A 5,762-nucleotide genomic window follows, 5' to 3' on the forward strand; every position below is an offset into this window, starting at 1 on the left:
GCCTCGCAGAGATGGATGAAGGCAGAGACAAGAAGAATCAAGTTGGGATGCAGATTGTAAATCCCAATCTCGTAATACAAGCAGAGACCCTAAAAGAAAGGGTGCACTGGAACCCCAAAACCCCATTTGAAGAAATCCTCGAACACCACAATCTCACCTGGTTGTGGATCGGGGAAGCTTTCTCCTTCTGGCGCACGCCATCCCACGAGTGCCTTGTTGTGGAGCAATCCCATGGCGACGAGGTCTTCGATGGTCTGCTCATTGCTCCGCGACTTCCACCACTCCTTCGCCATGACTTCGCCTTTCCTCTAGGCGTCTCTCTTTGCCATTAGTCTGTCCTTACTAAGGGGGTGGATGCGGTGGTGAGGGGATTGGCGATGATTTTCGGAGGAATAGGGTTCAGCAAGAGGAAGAAGAAGGTTGTGACGGCGAATGACAATGGGGATCGGTAAAAGTAACTTATCATATCTATATTATGAATAACAAAGAGCTCTGTCAGTTTCGTTCGCCTAGATTCTTGGGAGACAGTGCGCACAGCGCCGCAGACGGTTGTTCACACAACCTCGAGATCTACGTCAATAACATGTGCCCCATCGTTACCAGTGTACGTGCCTCTTCATTGATAGTGTAAGAGGGCCCACACTGACGCACCTCCATACAGGTGCCAAGCGACTGTTTGCTAGAAAAGAGCAAGAAGACAGAGTGACGTACTATACCCGTCCGCTTTTTTGACTAGACGTGTCAGACTGGACTTGGCAGAGAAAGGAGATAAATAAATACACTAATGGCGTTCGTATTTTCGATGCTTGTCTTGTGCTCAAGGATAGATCAGACTACTATAATGCTCGAGGACTACCCAGACCACTACCATGCTCGGGGACTGCCCAGACCACTGTCATGCTCGTGGACTGCCAAGACCACTACCGTGCTCGGGGATTGCTCTGACCACTGCCGTGCTCGGGGACTGCTTCGACCACTGCCATGCTCGGGGACTACTCCGACAACTGATGTGCTCGGGGACTGTCCCGACCATTGCTTGGAGAATGGTTCTCCTCAGCTACATGTGATTTGTACTCACATATAGTTGAGAGACATTTATTTAGACCTTGCCACAAGGCTCATACTTCGCCTTCCAGCAAGCTCGGGGACTACGTCGGTACGATGCACCTGTTGGTGCATCTCGTATCGCCTGTACAACGATTGGATTCTTAACTTTGGTGGAAATTCTTTTTTAGACCATGGCACCACGTGCCTACGTCACCTACTACTAGGCTTGGGGACTAAGTGGGCACACTTCACCTTGTGGTGAATGTGTTTTAATCGACCCCTGTGCTTTGAATGATTGTAAGGATTATCAATGTGCTCGAGGACTGTCCCAACCACTGCTCGGACAATGGTTCTCTTCGGCTACATGTGAGTTGTACTCACATACAGTTGAGAGACATTTATTTAGACCTTGCTACAAGGTTCATACCTCACCTTCCAGCAAGCTCAGGGACTACGTCGGTACGATGCATCTACCGGTGCATCTCGTTTTTATTTGTACGACAATTGGGTTCTCAACTTAACTAGGAATTCTTTTTAGACCCTGGTACCACGTGCCTATGTCACCTACTACTAGGCTCAGGGACTAAGTGGGCACACTTCACCTTGCGGTGAATGTGTTGGTTTTTTTGACCCCTACGCCTCTAACGTTCAAGGACGCTATGCTTCAAGACCACTTACATTTCTTTCCAGAAATACAAGTGGGCATACTTCTCAGGACAGAAATCTTTTTCTTTTTTCTTAAGAGCACCATACATTCTTCGAACAACTTACTTCTCTGGCGATGACGGTGGTCAGAAATGTCAAGAACTCAAGCCTTACTTGTCGGAGAAGGTTAAAATGGCGTGTCTCAGCATAATACATGGTGCTCGGGGACTAGCTATGGGGGTATTAACCCCTATTCCCTTATGGCTAAGCTTGGGCCAGCCCGGATCGATGGGTTCGGTCCACCCAAAAGACGACGTGCTGCCCAGCCAACTTGATCGGAGTCCCACACAAGGAGTCAAGGCGGATTTGGCGATCAAGCAGGATCCTGGTCGGTTAGAATAGGAATCCTTATCCAGCCACATATGGCAATTGTAACTGACTAGGATTGGTTTCCAGATCTGTAACCCTACCCCCCAAACTATATAAGGCAGGTAGGGGATCCCTCTAAAAAATATCTCTCATTGACATACAGTAATACAAATCAGACGCAGGACGTAGGTATTACGCCTTCTTAACAGCCGAACCTGGATAAAACCTCGTGTCTGTCTTGCGTCACCGTCTTGTTTGTGGCTTGCGCATCTGTCTACCGACAATCTACTACCATTGGGCATACCCCTAGGTAGACTGCCGACCATATTTCAGTCGACATCCTGGTCACCAACGTTCTCCTCATCGTCTAAACACTGACCAACACAAGCAACATACCACATTCTAGGAACATTCATGCAAAGCAAACAATACTATAGTTAGAACAGTACACCAACAGTATAGAAAACAAATTAAAATGTTTATGAAAAGAATCTACTGTCTCACTATGATCACTGGCAGCGCGAAGTTCACAAAAAATGGAGCTATTACGCGAAAGTTATGATTTAAATGGGATTTCCTATAGCAATTCATTTAACTAAATCTAATCTCAAAATTTAAATGTTGCAAACATGATTAACAGTGGTACTAACACAGTAGATTATGAAATTACGAAACTAGAACGGGTCGATTCGGAGCTAAAACGACGATTCTATGAGCAAAACAGTGCAACGGCATTTCTGTAAATACCGAAAAACGTATTTTAGACTAAAATAGTGTATTTTACGTTTTCAAAAGGGGAAAGCATACTCTAGAAATTGTGCTATGGACGGCGGGTTCTATTTGTCCAAACTCGAGGGACTCTTTAGCAATTATGTCAGGGCGAAAGGGTATCGGCCATCGGTGGCCAATGGATCATGAACGGATGGCTCAAATTAGATCTGAGGGAGGAGAGAGAGAAGGAGTTGGCTAGAACAGTGGCTCCGGCGGTGGCGCTCCATGGCCGGCGACATGGAGCTCGCTGTAGTGTTCGGTTCAGGGGCTACGGTCCATGGTTCGATGAACCAAGAGCACCGGGAGAGAGAGGGGAAACAGGCGAACTCGACTAGGCCTAGAGCGTGACCAGAGGTTGCGGTTGGCGCGGGGGTGGCCATGGCCGGAGGCGAGAGCTCACGGGTGCACGTGAATAGGGCTCAAACGACCATGAAACACGAAATTGAGAGCACGGGGGGAAAGAAGGGGAGCAAGGGGTCTCACCGCGGAGCAAAACGGGGACGGAGGCGGCTCGGGGACGGCGGTTCATGTGGAGGGGCGGACGGTGGATCCTGGCGATGCGCATGCGGCTTCTTCATGCACATGGGCGTGAGGAAGCAGCAGGGGAAAGTGCCTCGGGCGAGGCTTCCTTTTTGTAGAGGCAGGGGCGCAGGGGAGGGGCGCTCCCACGTCTGGGAGTGGGCGCGGAACAGTGGCGGTTTTGCTTGACCAAGCGCGACGGTTGCGGGAGGAGGGGGACGGTGCTGACGCATGGGCCCGGGCTAGCAGCGGCTGAGGGCAGGCGAAGGGCACGCGGCAGCGGTTACTGGCGCACGGTGCTGGGCCACGCGGAACTGGGCCGGTGCGGAGGGAGGAAAAATGGGAGGAGGGGAAGGAAGGCACGCGCGGCTGGGCTGACGGGCTAGGCCAGCAGGCCAAATTGAGAGAGGGGAGGGAGTGAGAAGGATTTTTCCTTTTCTTTTTTCAAATAGATTTCCAAAAATATTTTCAAGTTGAATTTGAATTCAATTCAAATTTTAGTCAAAACTAATCATTACAAAAACAAATGTGCAGCAGCATGTATGCATCAAAAGGTTACTAACCTTATATTTGATTTTAATTTCCCAAAAATTATTAATTTCCTATATTTCAATGCACACATAATAACATAATTAAATCAAATTTACTTATTTCAAAAGACTGAAATTTTTGGGTGCTACAACCTACTAGCAAACCATTTTACCACAGCATAGAACATGATCTTGCACACGCCTCCACAAAATTTCTTGGCCATAGGAGCTGCAAGCCAAAGATATTGATATCACCACGCTCGCTAACTTGCTACCCCATCTGTTCTAGCAGCTATGACAGAACCACCCAGTTTATACAAGATCAAGTACGGCTATCCCCGCTAACACATTGATATGCGCATACTTTCACTTATATAAACCCGGTAGTCCGCCGAGTGTCGCAAAGGACCTCAGTAAATCAACATCACAACTAAGATCACGTGATTAAGTAAATACACATCACATGCGCGGAGTTGTAGCAGGAAATAATAATACAAACAGGGTTCACAAATAATGGTACAAGTTTGGTTTCAAAACCGATTAGTGAAAACAACATAGCTTTCAAATGATTACATTAATATAAGTTCTAAATACATTGCTAGCATAAGTGACATCCTCTAACAAAAGCATATAGATGAAAAGTAAATGTAGTCACCGAGCCCACCGATGGTTAGCCACCATCTTCAGCAGGCCGAGAACTTTACCTGCAACATGGTGGGATAAATCCCTGAGTACTCGAATGTACTCAGCTAGATGTACCCGTCATAAACCAGAAATAAAGTGACACCAAGGAGTATGCAAGGCTTTATAGGTGAAGGTAGCTTGACAACATTTTGCATAAAAAGCAATTAACTCAATTATACAATTATACTTTGGTCATTAAGTTAATTATAGCTATTCATCTCTAGATTAGAAACTATCCTGTGCCAAACATGTGGTATATCATTTTAAGAACATACAATAGTAACCATAGCCGGTGTAGTAATTCCATGTTTATCTAAACCGCCACCTTCCATAATACAATTACTACAATATTGGGACTAGCCAAGTTTCTCACTATCCGGGAGAGGCGGTGATTCGAATCGATTTCAACCAGCTAGGAATTTATTCCTAACACAAACCCAGGTATACCAGCCACGATAGCCTTAGGTCACCTTTGGTACAACTCAGGTCCACATTTCGTGGGTTAACTCAGTGCTGCACAATTAGGGATTGACGGTAGCTAGGTCACTCAAGCGATGCCTGCCCATGGTCTCGGACCAGGTCAGCTCAGGTCGTGCTTGCTCACTGGTCTATTGATCCGCTCCCCGCACATCCTTACTACCATCCAGAGTGTGCACTTTGATAGAGCAGGGCCCGGCCTGAGTTGAGCTACTCGGCTTCGTGGTCAGAACTGAGTTATCCAGCCAGCTAAGTGATAGGCGTGTGTTCAATCTTGTCAGAAGCTGCCAACAATGGTATGGTCCTTAATCAACATAGACGAAGATAGATCCACACCCAAGACCTCCATGTCTTGTTGCTTCTCTATCGATATCCCGCCTGGTCTCCATTTACATTACCCCATGGTTCTTTTCCACGATAGCAAATATAGCCAACCGTGCTTCGGTATCCACCTATATCTTGTAGGTGACTAGGAAATCACCCAACTTCTACCGGTCTAATCATGGCTAAGCATATATTCGAATCCTAGACCTATACAGGGTTAAAGGTATATGTATCTGGACAAGGTAGTTCCATGCATCAAGTGTTTCCATCCAACTCTTATAACCTAATGCATCAAACATAAAGGACTTGAGTAGTATTTTATAAAACACTGGGAGACTTAGAATGCTCCGGGGCTTGCCTATGAACCAACACTAGGTTAGTGTTTGTTAGATGACA

The sequence above is a fragment of the Miscanthus floridulus genome, chromosome 1, assembly GCF_019320115.1.
Source record: "Miscanthus floridulus cultivar M001 chromosome 1, ASM1932011v1, whole genome shotgun sequence".
Taxonomy (NCBI): Eukaryota; Viridiplantae; Streptophyta; class Magnoliopsida; order Poales; family Poaceae; genus Miscanthus; species Miscanthus floridulus.